Below are 16,123 nucleotides of genomic sequence, written 5' to 3'. Positions count from 1 at the left end.
GACGTGGCCACATACTTGCCACGACGTGGACAGGCAAAATTTTAATTTTTTTTTTAGTTGGTAGTTAGTTTTTCTTATTTTAGTTCAGTTTTACGTTTTAGTTTAGCAAGTTGCAGGAGTTCATGACCAGAAGCTCAAACACACACTTGGTGCCACCACTGGAAGACCCCGAATCTGCACTTCACAAGAAAAAGACGCCCTTGCAAGAATTGAAGTCAGCCTTTTCTAGGAAGTCGGGAAAAAAGACAGGAGAGTCCAGTTCATCAGCGAAGCACAAGAGCAATCTTGAACATCTGGATCACACACCCGTGCAAACCGAGTCCAAAAGCGATAACGAGCCAGAATTTGAAGAACACACAAGTGAACCCGAGAACGAGCCAAGGAACGAGATGGCAGCGATTGAAGAAATGTCCATGGGAGCATACAAAAAGCGGATCCGAGATGAAATGGGTCCTGGGTTAGTCCAACCCGCAATTCCTGCCACTGCCACATTCGAGCTGAAGGGACACATATTGACAGCACTGAAGGACATTCCATTTTTCGGGAAGGATCATGAGGATGCTTTTAAGCATCTAGATGAAGTCAACGACATTGCGGATTACTTTAATGTCCCAAATGTCACCAGAAATACAGTCTTGCTTAGGATGCTTCCCATCACTTTCAAAGGAGCTGCTAAGGAGTGGTTAAAAGCACTCCCACCAGGTACAATAATCACTTGGGCTCAAATGCGTGAGCAATTCCTGGACCAGTTCTGCCCGCCATCCAAGATGGCCAAACTCAAGAAGGCGATAGCCAACTTTGAGCAACAACCGGGGGAGTCACTATACGAAGCATGGGAGCGGTACAAGGGCTTACTCAGAAATTGCCCTCAACATGACCTAAATGTGCAGCAAGAGATGTCAATCTTTTATGATGGGGTCAATGTAATGACAAGACAACTCCTTGATTCTCAAGGACCGTTGACAAAGAAAAATCCAAGGGAAGTCAAGGAGCTCATCGAAGAATTCGCGAAACACTCCCGCGAATACCATAACCCGAGGCAAGGCGGAAGTAAAGGTGGTGGAGGGGCCCAAACTGAAGACATTGCAGCTGTCATGGCCATGCTAAATAACATGGATCGCCGGATAACACAAATGGACCAGTCGATACATGCCATAAGAGTGGGGTGCGAGCGATGCAGTGGTCCACACTTGACCAAGGACTGTAATATGGATGAGTTTGGGAACAGAAAAGCTCAAGTGTGCTACTCCAGTGGGGATAAGTTTGAAGACGACTGGAGGAAACCAAAGAGGGAGTGGCTGCCATATGAAGAGTATAAAAAGCAAAAAGAAGAGAAGTATAGGCAGACAGGTCGAGGCTTTTACCAAAAGGAGCAGCCACCAATCGAGAAGAAACCCGACCTAGAGACCATTTTGATGAAGTTTATGGAGACTTCGGAAAAGAGACATGATGCCACGGATTCCGCTATCATGGAACAACAAACATTGATAAAAAACCAGCAAGCCTCCATCCATAACCTTGAAGTACAATTTGGTCAACTAGCCACTTTAGTCCATGAAAAATTGTCCCCGAAGAATCCCGAAGTAAAAGCCCAATCTCACGTAATGGCCATCGATACTGAAGAAGATACAATATCCGAGTTCCTGGAGGCGTTGGAAGAACAACCGCAGCAGCCCAAGAAATCAAGGATCAAAAATGGAGAGAATGCTGAACCAGGCTCGCCACGACGTGGCACACCTCTGGCCACGACGTGGCGCAAGTCTGAGCAAAAATCTTTTGAGCCTAGTCCAGATTATCATCCACCTATGCCATTTCCCACCCGTGCAGCACTTAGTCAACTGGAGAAGGAACATTTAGAGTTTGTGAAGCATGTGAAAGGGATTCCAATTAATACTCCCTTTGTTGAGTCCTTATCCAAAGCTTCCGAGAACTAGAAATTACTACAAGACTTGATAGATACGCGAAGGCAATTAAAGAAGCAGTCTACAGTGATTCTAAGTTAGCAAATTTCAAAAGTTGTGTTGGGAGAAACACCAGAAAAGATGGGGGATCCTGGACGCCTCACTCTTCCATGCGAGTTTGGGAATAAAATGAAGGTTAATGCTTTAGCCGATTCCGGGGCTAGCATTAATCTAATGCCTTTTTCATTTTATCAAAAATTGGAGATTCAGAAGATGAAGGCTACAAAAATGAAGATTCACATGGCAAACCGTTCAGTGACACAACCCCGAGGCATAGTGGAGGATATTTTGGTGAAAATTGGAAAATTTGTTTTTCCAATAGATTTTGTAGTCTTGGACATGAAAGAAGACACGGATGTTCCGATAATCCTTGGTCGGCCATTGCTTAACACTGCTGTTGCCCTGGTTGATATCCGCGAGTCCAAGCTCACTTTGAGGGTTGGGAATGAACAAGAAGTTTTCGGGATAAGAAATGACTTTCAAGAAGATAAAGAAGAAGTGTTCACGATTAATGAGGAGAATGAACTAGAAGAGTTGGAAAAGCTTATGGAAGAAGAGATAAAGGTAGTTCATCAAGACAAGAGGACAAAACCAAGGGCATCTGTTCCGTATTTGATTGAAGTCATAGCTTACAAGAACCCACCTTCTTGGGTGAGCAAAGAGGACGAGGAAATGACAAGTGATGAAGAGGAAGTCACTTCAAAAGTAACAAGGCCGGTGGTGAAAGAAGAGGGGAACGCTATGGAGAGCAAGGAACACACAAAGGGCACAAAACGAAAGCATGAAGAAGATGGAAAAGCTAAAAAAGAAAATTCAAAGAAGGCGTATAAAAGGAGAGTTCAAGCTTATAAACGGCGGTTCAAGGAACAAAAGATCCTGGTGGTAGACTCTTCTGAAGAGTCAACGTAGAAGGCACGGAGTCCAGCTCAAGACTCCAAGAAAAAGAAGCGCTTCTCGGGAGGCAACCCGAGTTTGGTTTGCAATTTTTTTTCTTTTTATTTTCTTTTGTTTTGTTTTTGAGTAGTTTTTTTTTGTTTTTTTTTTATGTTAACTTTAGTTTATGATGTAAAACTTTATTAAGACTATTATGTTACTTTATTTTTCTTTTGGGTTGATCTAATTTTTCAGATTAGCGTTGGAATTCTAAGGAGCATAGAAGGTTAACTTTCGAGTCGTGTTTGTCTAGTCAAAGAAGCTTAGAGTCGTGAGTCGGAAACCAGTTAGCCATTGGTCAAAGCTGCTAGAGTAAATAAAGCAAACAAGTCATTTTCTGCTGAGGTTCAGTTTCCACGACGTGGACTCCTTGTGCCACGTCGTGGCGCTTTTGCAATTTATAGTAGTTTAGCTTTTTGGTGTTCGCGGTTTCAACCCATATCACGACATGATCCAGTTTATCATTGCCACATTTTTCCTTACAAATATACACTTTGACGAATTGACGTTTCGAGTTCGGTTCGTGGTTTATTTACGTATTCAACCAGTTTTACACCGAGTTTCGATTTTTGGAAGTCCAATTGTACATTGTCCACGCTTTTGGAGATGCTCACGCCACTATCCCAGGGGAGTCTGTTCCTTTTTCTCCCTTTTCTTTAATTTTGATTTGTTTTTATACATACAATGAGGGCATTGTATGACATAAGTGTGGGGTAGGGGTAGAAAAAGTAAATTGCTAGAAAATTTTGGAAAATTAAAATTAATTGATTCTAGTACTAATAATTTGAGCTATAATTGCTAGTATTATGCGGGATGATCCGATGAAAGTTCAAATGTTTAGTTGAGCCAATACACATTATAGTGCATTTGTGGCCTCCCTTATTTTAGTGAAATCATGGAACAAAAACATAACCCCGCTTGGTTTGAGGGATGCAATATGTTTAGCAGCCTAAACCTGAAATGTATCTAGGAAAATTATTATCATTAACCAATAAAGGTTGAGGTTGAGCGCCTCTGCTTAAGCATGTAGGTTTTGAGTGAAAAAAAAGAGGTACATGTAAAAAAAAAAAAAAAGAGAGAGAGAGAAAGAATTACGGGAAGAAAAGTGTGAAGAATTTTGGAGCAAATAAAGTGAAGATCAAAAGATCAAAATTCTTAAGAAATTTAAAAAGTTGAAGATACCAGAAGTCAAATCAACAATGGTGGTGAATTCAAAGAAACTAAAGATCAAATGTCAAAGAATTGAAGAATTCCAAAAAGAGCTCCATAGTGGTATCGAAAAATTGTAATTCTAGTTTATGTATGCTTAGGTTGCTCAACTAAAAAATACCTTGAGGTTAGGAGATTTTCTGCGGATGGATTCGGAGGGTTGCAAAAAATGAGCATTGTTCGGAAAAAGTGGGCGAGTGTTTATGAAGATTGTGAGTATTTAAAGTATGGGGGGGGGGTACTTTAGGAGAATTTTAGACACAAATGCATGCGTTGAGGTTTTGGCATAATGGCTGAACTAGAGTCAGATTGTTCTGTGTAGTTTTAGTAATTAAGAATTAAGTTGAAATTTGCTTGAGGGCAAGCAAAGCCTAAGTGTGGGGTATTTTGATATTGCCATATTTACACTTATTTTTAGGCAGTATTTAAGTACATTTTTATTAATAAATTGATAATATGTTTAGAATAATGATACTTATGAGTTTAAATTGTTATTTTCAGTCAATACAAAGGATTTTCGAAGAAAGGGACCAAAGGTGACAAAATGGGGAACATGGGAGGCTTGGAAGACAAGAAAATAATAAATTCACGATAAGAGCTAAATTCACGACGTGGCGATGAAGCCCACGACGTGGCACGGGTGTCCCAGAAGATAAGCATCGCGACGCGGAGGATTTCCTTGAAGGATACGGATTGCTTGAAGCCCACGACGTGGCACAACCTGCCCACGACGTGGCGCGAGTTTTTAAGGATTATATAAGTTCTCCTGATTATTACGAAAAGGGAGACTTTTGGCAGAAGAAAAAAAGTTCCAGGAGACGAATAAGAACGAAAGAAAGGTTCTGGAAGAGGGTTTTCAACACCAAAAGAAGTAAAGGTTTATTTTTAGAACATGTCTTTCATTAGTTTTAGCTGTGTTAGTTTAATTACTATGATGAGCAGCTGAATCTAGCTACTCTTGTTTAGCTAGATGAAGCTTTGAACTTATGAATAGTTATATGATTATGGATTAAGCTTAGTTGGTGAAAATTTGCTTGTGTTTGATTTGTATGACCTAGCATGTTAATATTTGTTTATCTAATTGCTTAATTACATGTTCTGTGTAGCTTAGTGACCATTAAACTGCATGAACCTGTTTACCTAATAATTTAGTGAACATTGAATTGTTAGAGCTAGGATTGACCAATCTTAGTTAATAATTAGAATAAATAAAAGTTTAGCTATGCTAGAGAACGAGAATTGTGATCATAATTGCGTTTACACAACAAATCTTATATAGCATATTTACAACTATAATTAGTTCTGTGTTTAATTATGTGTGAACATACATGGTTTGACATGAATTAGTTAAATATTGGTAAGATAGAACTAAATTACTAATATAATTAAAAACCAACTTAGTAATCCGTAATTGTTAGCTAGCCATAAGGGAGAAGTGGATTCAATCTAAACAAGAGTGTGTGTGTTTACTTATTGAATTGGATTTAAGTTCATCTGATCTTGTAAAATCAGATAAAACCCTTTATTAAATTTGTTAATAAATTAGGTTAATTTAATAGTAAGTAAATTAATTAGAACACCGTTCCCTGTGATCGACACCCGACTTACCCAAGCTATACTGTAATCTGACTAGGTACACTGCCTATAAGTGCATAGATAGTTAAGTTTGTTAGGTTATAAATATTAAAATTAGTGAGTACTTTTGTGCACATCAAGTTTTTGGCGCCGTTGCCGGGGAACGGCTTAGTTTTTAGCTTATTTATTTGCATTAAATTAATCGATCCTTCTTGTGGAGTCACAGCCACAAAAAGTTAATTTTTCAGCAAAATAATTTTTTTTTTGTTAATCACAGAGTCCACGACGTGGCCACATACTTGCCACGACGTGGACAGGCAAAATTTTAATTTTTTTTTTAGTTGGTAGTTAGTTTTTCTTATTTTAGTTCAGTTTTACGTTTTAGTTTAGCAAGTTGCAGGAGTTCATGACCAGAAGCTCAAACACACACTTGGTGCCACCACTGGAAGACCCCGAATCTGCACTTCACAAGAAAAAGACGCCCTTGCAAGAATTGAAGTCAGCCTTTTCTAGGAAGTCGGGAAAAAAGACAGGAGAGTCCAGTTCATCAGCGAAGCACAAGAGCAATCTTGAACATCTGGATCACACACCCGTGCAAACCGAGTCCAAAAGCGATAACGAGCCAGAATTTGAAGAACACACAAGTGAACCCGAGAACGAGCCAAGGAACGAGATGGCAGCGATTGAAGAAATGTCCATGGGAGCATACAAAAAGCGGATCCGAGATGAAATGGGTCCTGGGTTAGTCCAACCCGCAATTCCTGCCACTGCCACATTCGAGCTGAAGGGACACATATTGACAGCACTGAAGGACATTCCATTTTTCGGGAAGGATCATGAGGATGCTTTTAAGCATCTAGACGAAGTCAACGACATTGCGGATTACTTTAATGTCCCAAATGTCACCAGAAATACAGTCTTGCTTAGGATGCTTCCCATCACTTTCAAAGGAGCTGCTAAGGAGTGGTTAAAAGCACTCCCACCAGGTACAATAATCACTTGGGCTCAAATGCGTGAGCAATTCCTGGACCAGTTCTGCCCGCCATCCAAGATGGCCAAACTCAAGAAGGCGATAGCCAACTTTGAGCAACAACCGGGGGAGTCACTATACGAAGCATGGGAGCGGTACAAGGGCTTACTCAGAAATTGCCCTCAACATGACCTAAATGTGCAGCAAGAGATGTCAATCTTTTATGATGGGGTCAATGTAATGACAAGACAACTCCTTGATTCTCAAGGACCGTTGACAAAGAAAAATCCAAGGGAAGTCAAGGAGCTCATCGAAGAATTCGCGAAACACTCCCGCGAATACCATAACCCGAGGCAAGGCGGAAGTAAAGGTGGTGGAGGGGCCCAAACTGAAGACATTGCAGCTGTCATGGCCATGCTAAATAACATGGATCGCCGGATAACACAAATGGACCAGTCGATACATGCCATAAGAGTGGGGTGCGAGCGATGCAGTGGTCCACACTTGACCAAGGACTGCAATATGGATGAGTTTGGGAACAGAAAAGCTCAAGTGTGCTACTCCAGTGGGGATAAGTTTGATGACGACTGGAGGAAACCAAAGAGGGAGTGGCTGCCATATGAAGAGTATAAAAAGCAAAAAGAAGAGAAGTATAGGCAGACAGGTCGAGGCTTTTACCAAAAGGAGCAGCCACCAATCGAGAAGAAACCCGACCTAGAGACCATTTTGATGAAGTTTATGGAGACTTCGGAAAAGAGACATGATGCCACGGATTCCGCTATCATGGAACAACAAACATTGATAAAAAACCAGCAAGCCTCCATCCATAACCTTGAAGTACAATTTGGTCAACTAGCCACTTTAGTCCATGAAAAATTGTCCCCGAAGAATCCCGAAGTAAAAGCCCAATCTCACGTAATGGCCATCGATACTGAAGAAGATACAATATCCGAGTTCCTGGAGGCGTTGGAAGAACAACCGCAGCAGCCCAAGAAATCAAGGATCGAAAATGGAGAGAATGCTGAACCAGGCTCGCCACGACGTGGCACACCTCTGGCCACGACGTGGCGCAAGTCTGAGCAAAAATCTTTTGAGCCTAGTCCAGATTATCATCCACCTATGCCATTTCCCACCCGTGCAGCACTTAGTCAACTGGAGAAGGAACATTTAGAGTTTGTGAAGCATGTGAAAGGGATTCCAATTAATACTCCCTTTGTTGAGTCCTTATCCAAAGCTTCCGAGAACCAGAAATTACTACAAGACTTGATAGATACGCGAAGGCAATTAAAGAAGCAGTCTACAGTGATTCTAAGTGAGCAAATTTCAAAAGTTGTGTTGGGAGAAACACCAGAAAAGATGGGGGATCCTGGACGCCTCACTCTTCCATGCGAGTTTGGGAATAAAATGAAGGTTAATGTTTTAGCCGATTCCGGGGCTAGCATTAATCTAATGCCTTTTTCATTTTATCAAAAATTGGAGATTCAGAAGATGAAGGCTACAAAAATGAAGATTCACATGGCAAACCGTTCAGTGACACAACCCCGAGGCATAGTGGAGGATATTTTGGTGAAAATTAGAAAATTTGTTTTTCCAATAGATTTTGTAGTCTTGGACATGAAAGAAGACACGGATGTTCCGATAATCCTTGGTCGGCCATTGCTTAACACTGCTGGTGCCCTGGTTGATATCCGCGAGTCCAAGCTCACTTTGAGGGTTGGGAATGAACAAGAAGTTTTCGGGATAAGAAATGACTTTCAAGAAGATAAAGAAGAAGTGTTCACGATTAATGAGGAGAATGAACTAGAAGAGTTGGAAAAGCTTATGGAAGAAGAGATAAAGGTAGTTCATCAAGACAAGAGGACAAAACCAAGGGCATCTGTTCCGTATTTGATTGAAGTCATAGCTTACAAGAACCCACCTTCTTGGGTGAGCAAAGAGGACTAGGAAATGACAAGTGATGAAGAGGAAGTCACTTCAAAAGTAACAAGGCCGGTGGTGAAAGAAGAGGGGAACGCTATGGAGAGCAAGGAACACACAAAGGGCACAAAACGAAAGCATGAAGAAGATGGAAAAGCTAAAAAAGAAAATTCAAAGAAGGCGTATAAAAGGAGAGTTCAAGCTTATAAACGGCGGTTCAAGGAACAAAAGATCCTGGTGGTAGACTCTTCCGAAGAGTCAACGTAGAAGGCACGGAGTCCAGCTCAAGACTCCAAGAAAAAGAAGCGCTTCTCGGGAGGCAACCCGAGTTTGGTTTGCAATTTTTTTTCTTTTTATTTTCTTTTGTTTTGTTTTTGAGTAGTTTTTTTTTTGTTTTTTTTTTATGTTAACTTTAGTGTATGATGTAAAACTTTATTAAGACTATTATGTTACTTTATTTTTCTTTTGGGTTGATCTAATTTTTCAGATTAGCGTTGGAATTCTAAGGAGCATAGAAGGTTAACTTTCGAGTCGTGTTTGTCTAGTCAAAGAAGCTTAGAGTCGTGAGTCGGAAACCAGTTAGCCATTGGTCAAAGCTGCTAGAGTAAATAAAGCAAACAAGTCATTTTCTGCTGAGGTTCAGTTTCCACGACGTGGACTCCTTGTGCCACGTCGTGGCGCTTTTGCAATTTATAGTAGTTTAGCTTTTTGGTGTTCGCGGTTTCAACCCATATCACGACATGATCCAGTTTATCATTGCCACATTTTTCCTTACAAATATACACTTTGACGAATTGACGTTTCGAGTTCGGTTCGTGGTTTATTTACGTATTCAACCAGTTTTACACCGAGTTTCGATTTTTGGAAGTCCAATTGTACATTGTCCACGCTTTTGGAGATGCTCACGCCATTATCCCAGGGGAGTCTGTTCCTTTTTCTCCCTTTTCTTTAATTTTGATTTGTTTTTATACATACAATGAGGGCATTGTATGACATAAGTGTGGGGTAGGGGTAGAAAAAGTAAATTGCTAGAAAATTTTGGAAAATTAAAATTAATTGATTCTAGTACTAATAATTTGAGCTATAATTGCTAGTATTATGCGGGATGATCCGATGAAAGTTCAAATGTTTAGTTGAGCCAATACACGTTATAGTGCATTTGTGGCCTCCCTTATTTTAGTGAAATCATGGAACAAAAACATAACCCCGCTTGGTTTGAGGGATGCAATATGTTTAGCAGCCTAAACCTGAAATGTATCTAGGAAAATTATTATCATTAACCAATAAAGGTTGAGGTTGAGCGCCTCTGCTTAAGCATGTAGGTTTTGAGTGAAAAAAAGAGGTACATGTAAAAAAAAAAAAAAAGAGAGAGAGAGAAAGAATTACGGGAAGAAAAGTGTGAAGAATTTTGGAGCAAATAAAGTGAAGATCAAAAGATCAAAATTCTTAAGAAATTTAAAAAGTTGAAGATACCAGAAGTCAAATCAACAATGGTGGTGAATTCAAAGAAACTAAAGATCAAATGTCAAAGAATTGAAGAATTCCAAAAAGAGCTCCATAGTGGTATCGAAAAATTGTAATTCTAGTTTATGTATGCTTAGGTTGCTCAACTAAAAAATACCTTGAGGTTAGGAGATTTTCTGCGGATGGATTCGGAGGGTTGCATAAAATGAGCATTGTTCGGAAAAAGTGGGCGAGTGTTTATGAAGATTGTGAGTATTTAAAGTATGGGGGGGGTACTTTAGGAGAATTTTAGACACAAATGCATGCGTTGAGGTTTTGGCATAATGGCTGAACTAGAGTCAGATTGTTCTGTGTAGTTTTAGTAATTAAGAATTAAGTTGAAATTTGCTTGAGGGCAAGCAAAGCCTAAGTGTGGGGTATTTTGATATTGCCATATTTACACTTATTTTTAGGCAGTATTTAAGTACATTTTTATTAATAAATTGATAATATGTTTAGAATAATGATACTTATGAGTTTAAATTGTTATTTTCAGTCAATACAAAGGATTTTCGAAGAAAGGGACCAAAGGTGACAAAATGGGGAACATGGGAGGCTTGGAAGACAAGAAAATAATAAATTCACGATAAGAGCTAAATTCACGACGTGGCGATGAAGCCCACGACGTGGCACGGGTGTCCCAGAAGATAAGCATCGCGACGCGGAGGATTTCCTTGAAGGATACAGATTGCTTGAAACCCACGACGTGGCGCAACCTGCCCACGACGTGGCGCGAGTTTTTAAGGATTATATAAGTTCTCCTGATTATTACGAAAAGGGAGACTTTTGGCAGAAGAAAAAGAGTTCCAGGAGACGAATAAGAACGAAAGAAAGGTTCTGGAAGAGGGTTTTCAACACCAAAAGAAGTAAAGGTTTATTTTTAGAACATGTCTTTCATTAGTTTTAGCTGTGTTAGTTTAATTACTATGATGAGCAGCTGAATCTAGCTACTCTTGTTTAGCTAGATGAAGCTTTGAACTTATGAATAGTTATATGATTATGGATTAAGCTTAGTTGGTGAAAATTTGCTTGTGTTTGATTTGTATGACCTAGCATGTTAATATTTGTTTATCTAATTGCTTAATTACATGTTCTGTGTAGCTTAGTGACCATTAAACTGCATGAACCTGTTTACCTAATAATTTAGTGAACATTGAATTGTTAGAGCTAGGATTGACCAATCTTAGTTAATAATTAGAATAAATAAAAGTTTAGATGTGCTAGAGAACGAGAATTGTGATCATAATTGCGTTTACACAACAAATCTTATATAGCATATTTACAACTATAATTAGTTCTGTGTTTAATTATGTGTGAACATACATGGTTTGACATGAATTAGTTAAATATTGGTAAGATAGAACTAAATTACTAATATAATTAAAAACCAACTTAGTAATCCGTAATTGTTAGCTAGCCATAAGGGAGAAGTGGATTCAATCTAAACAAGAGTGTGTGTGTTTACTTATTGAATTGGATTTAAGTTCATCTGATCTTGTAAAATCAGATAAAACCCTTTATTAAATTTGTTAATAAATTAGGTTAATTTAATAGTAAGTAAATTAATTAGAACACCGTTCCCTGTGATCGACACCCGACTTACCCAAGCTATACTGTAATCTGACTAGGTACACTGCCTATAAGTGCATAGATAGTTAAGTTTGTTAGGTTATAAATATTAAAATTAGTGAGTACTTTTGTGCACATCAAGTTTTTGGCGCCGTTGCCGGGGAACGGCTTAGTTTTTAGCTTATTTATTTGCATTAAATTAATCGATCCTTCTTGTGGAGTCACAGCCACAAAAAGTTAATTTTTCAGCAAAATAAATTTTTTTTTGTTAATCACAGAGTCCACGACGTGGCCACATACTTGCCACGACGTGGACAGGCAAAATTTTAATTTTTTTTTTAGTTGGTAGTTAGTTTTTCTTATTTTAGTTCAGTTTTACGTTTTAGTTTAGCAAGTTGCAGGAGTTCATGACCAGAAGCTCAAACACACACTTGGTGCCACCACTGGAAGACCCCGAATCTGCACTTCACAAGAAAAAGACGCCCTTGCAAGAATTGAAGTCAGCCTTTTCTAGGAAGTCGGGAAAAAAGACAGGAGAGTCCAGTTCATCAGCGAAGCACAAGAGCAATCTTGAACATCTGGATCACACACCCGTGCAAACCGAGTCCAAAAGCGATAACGAGCCAGAATTTGAAGAACACACAAGTGAACCCGAGAACGAGCCAAGGAACGAGATGGCAGCGATTGAAGAAATGTCCATGGGAGCATACAAAAAGCGGATCCGAGATGAAATGGGTCCTGGGTTAGTCCAACCCGCAATTCCTGCCACTGCCACATTCGAGCTGAAGGGACACATATTGACAGCACTGAAGGACATTCCATTTTTCGGGAAGGATCATGAGGATGCTTTTAAGCATCTAGACGAAGTCAACGACATTGCGGATTACTTTAATGTCCCAAATGTCACCAGAAATACAGTCTTGCTTAGGATGCTTCCCATCACTTTCAAAGGAGCTGCTAAGGAGTGGTTAAAAGCACTCCCACCAGGTACAATAATCACTTGGGCTCAAATGCGTGAGCAATTCCTGGACCAGTTCTGCCCGCCATCCAAGATGGCCAAACTCAAGAAGGCGATAGCCAACTTTGAGCAACAACCGGGGGAGTCACTATACGAAGCATGGGAGCGGTACAAGGGCTTACTCAGAAATTGCCCTCAACATGACCTAAATGTGCAGCAAGAGATGTCAATCTTTTATGATGGGGTCAATGTAATGACAAGACAACTCCTTGATTCTCAAGGACCGTTGACAAAGAAAAATCCAAGGGAAGTCAAGGAGCTCATCGAAGAATTCGCGAAACACTCCCGCGAATACCATAACCCGAGGCAAGGCGGAAGTAAAGGTGGTGGAGGGGCCCAAACTGAAGACATTGCAGCTGTCATGGCCATGCTAAATAACATGGATCGCCGGATAACACAAATGGACCAGTCGATACATGCCATAAGAGTGGGGCGCGAGCGATGCAGTGGTCCACACTTGACCAAGGACTGCAATATGGATGAGTTTGGGAACAGAAAAGCTCAAGTGTGCTACTCCAGTGGGGATAAGTTTGATGACGACTGGAGGAAACCAAAGAGGGAGTGGCTGCCATATGAAGAGTATAAAAAGCAAAAAGAAGAGAAGTATAGGCAGACAGGTCGAGGCTTTTACCAAAAGGAGCAACCACCAATCGAGAAGAAACCCGACCTAGAGACCATTTTGATGAAGTTTATGGAGACTTCGGAACAGTGACATGATGCCACGGATTCCGCTATCATGGAACAACAAACATTGATAAAAAACCAGCAAGCCTCCATCCATAACCTTGAAGTACAATTTGGTCAACTAGCCACTTTAGTCCATGAAAAATTGTCCCCGAAGAATCCCGAAGTAAAAGCCCAATCTCACGTAATGGCCATCGATACTGAAGAAGATACAATATCCGAGTTCCTGGAGGCGTTGGAAGAACAACCGCAGCAGCCCAAGAAATCAAGGATCGAAAATGGAGAGAATGCTGAACCAGGCTCGCCACGACGTGGCACACCTCTGGCCACGACGTGGCGCAAGTCTGAGCAAAAATCTTTTGAGCCTAGTCCAGATTATCATCCACCTATGCCATTTCCCACCCGTGCAGCACTTAGTCAACTGGAGAAGGAACATTTAGAGTTTGTGAAGCATGTGAAAGGGATTCCAATTAATACTCCCTTTGTTGAGTCCTTATCCAAAGCTTCCGAGAACCAGAAATTACTACAAGACTTGATAGATACGCGAAGGCAATTAAAGAAGCAGTCTACAGTGATTCTAAGTGAGCAAATTTCAAAAGTTGTGTTGGGAGAAACACCAGAAAAGATGGGGGATCCTGGACGCCTCACTCTTCCATGCGAGTTTGGGAATAAAATGAAGGTTAATGTTTTAGCCGATTCCGGGGCTAGCATTAATCTAATGCCTTTTTCATTTTATCAAAAATTGGAGATTCAGAAGATGAAGGCTACAAAAATGAAGATTCACATGGCAAACCGTTCAGTGACACAACCCCGAGGCATAGTGGAGGATATTTTGGTGAAAATTAGAAAATTTGTTTTTCCAATAGATTTTGTAGTCTTGGACATGAAAGAAGACACGGATGTTCCGATAATCCTTGGTCGGCCATTGCTTAACACTGCTGGTGCCCTGGTTGATATCCGCGAGTCCAAGCTCACTTTGAGGGTTGGGAATGAACAAGAAGTTTTCGGCATAAGAAATGACTTTCAAGAAGATAAAGAAGAAGTGTTCACGATTAATGAGGAGAATGAACTAGAAGAGTTGGAAAAGCTTATGGAAGAAGAGATAAAGGTAGTTCATCAAGACAAGAGGACAAAACCAAGGGCATCTGTTCCGTATTTGATTGAAGTCATAGCTTACAAGAACCCACCTTCTTGGGTGAGCAAAGAGGACTAGGAAATGACAAGTGATGAAGAGGAAGTCACTTCAAAAGTAACAAGGCCGGTGGTGAAAGAAGAGGGGAACGCTATGGAGAGCAAGGAACACACAAAGGGCACAAAACGAAAGCATGAAGAAGATGGAAAAGCTAAAAAAGAAAATTCAAAGAAGGCGTATAAAAGGAGAGTTCAAGCTTATAAACGGCGGTTCAAGGAACAAAAGATCCTGGTGGTAGACTCTTCCGAAGAGTCAACGTAGAAGGCACGGAGTCCAGCTCAAGACTCCAAGAAAAAGAAGCGCTTCTCGGGAGGCAACCCGAGTTTGGTTTGCAATTTTTTTTCTTTTTATTTTCTTTTGTTTTGTTTTTGAGTAGTTTTTTTTTTGTTTTTTTTTTATGTTAACTTTAGTGTATGATGTAAAACTTTATTAAGACTATTATGTTACTTTATTTTTCTTTTGGGTTGATCTAATTTTTCAGATTAGCGTTGGAATTCTAAGGAGCATAGAAGGTTAACTTTCGAGTCGTGTTTGTCTAGTCAAAGAAGCTTAGAGTCGTGAGTCGGAAACCAGTTAGCCATTGGTCAAAGCTGCTAGAGTAAATAAAGCAAACAAGTCATTTTCTGCTGAGGTTCAGTTTCCACGACGTGGACTCCTTGTGCCACGTCGTGGCGCTTTTGCAATTTATAGTAGTTTAGCTTTTTGGTGTTCGCGGTTTCAACCCATATCACGACATGATCCAGTTTATCATTGCCACATTTTTCCTTACAAATATACACTTTGACGAATTGACGTTTCGAGTTCGGTTCGTGGTTTATTTACGTATTCAACCAGTTTTACACCGAGTTTCGATTTTTGGAAGTCCAATTGTACATTGTCCACGCTTTTGGAGATGCTCACGCCACTATCCCAGGGGAGTCTGTTCCTTTTTCTCCCTTTTCTTTAATTTTGATTTGTTTTTATACATACAATGAGGGCATTGTATGACATAAGTGTGGGGTAGGGGTAGAAAAAGTAAATTGCTAGAAAATTTTGGAAAATTAAAATTAATTGATTCTAGTACTAATAATTTGAGCTATAATTGCTAGTATTATGCGGGATGATCCGATGAAAGTTCAAATGTTTAGTTGAGCCAATACACGTTATAGTGCATTTGTGGCCTCCCTTATTTTAGTGAAATCATGGAACAAAAACATAACCCCGCTTGGTTTGAGGGATGCAATATGTTTAGCAGCCTAAACCTGAAATGTATCTAGGAAAATTATTATCATTAACCAATAAAGGTTGAGGTTGAGCGCCTCTGCTTAAGCATGTAGGTTTTGAGTGAAAAAAAGAGGTACATGTAAAAAACAAAAGAGAGAGAGAGAGAGAGAGAAAGAATTACGGGAAGAAAAGTGTGAAGAATTTTGGAGCAAATAAAGTGAAGATCAAAAGATCAAAATTCTTAAGAAATTTAAAAAGTTGAAGATACCAGAAGTCAAATCAACAATGGTGGTGAATTCAAAGAAACTAAAGATCAAATGTCAAAGAATTGAAGAATTCCAAAAAGAGCTCCATAGTGGTATCGAAAAATTGTAATTCTAGTTTATGTA

The 16,123-nt window shown here is 39.8% G+C and overlaps 3 non-coding genes across 3 annotated transcripts; all 3 read right to left on the bottom strand.

Annotated features, from left to right (window-relative positions):
• Positions 1-773: 773 nt before the first annotated feature.
• On the bottom strand, positions 774-880 carry LOC128133151 (small nucleolar RNA R71). The gene has a single exon (XR_008231329.1). It is a non-coding gene; the product is annotated as a small nucleolar RNA R71 (small nucleolar RNA).
• A 5,855-nt stretch (positions 881-6,735) lies between these two features.
• On the bottom strand, positions 6,736-6,842 carry LOC128133150 (small nucleolar RNA R71). Its single transcript, XR_008231328.1, has one exon. It is a non-coding gene; the product is annotated as a small nucleolar RNA R71 (small nucleolar RNA).
• A 5,853-nt stretch (positions 6,843-12,695) lies between these two features.
• On the bottom strand, positions 12,696-12,802 carry LOC128133149 (small nucleolar RNA R71). The gene has a single exon (XR_008231327.1). It is a non-coding gene; the product is annotated as a small nucleolar RNA R71 (small nucleolar RNA).
• Between the last annotated feature and the right edge of the window lie 3,321 nt (positions 12,803-16,123).

The sequence above is a fragment of the Lactuca sativa genome, chromosome 3, assembly GCF_002870075.4.
Source record: "Lactuca sativa cultivar Salinas chromosome 3, Lsat_Salinas_v11, whole genome shotgun sequence".
NCBI lineage: Eukaryota > Viridiplantae > Streptophyta > Magnoliopsida > Asterales > Asteraceae > Lactuca > Lactuca sativa.
This window is presented reverse-complemented; position numbering and strand designations above follow the sequence as displayed.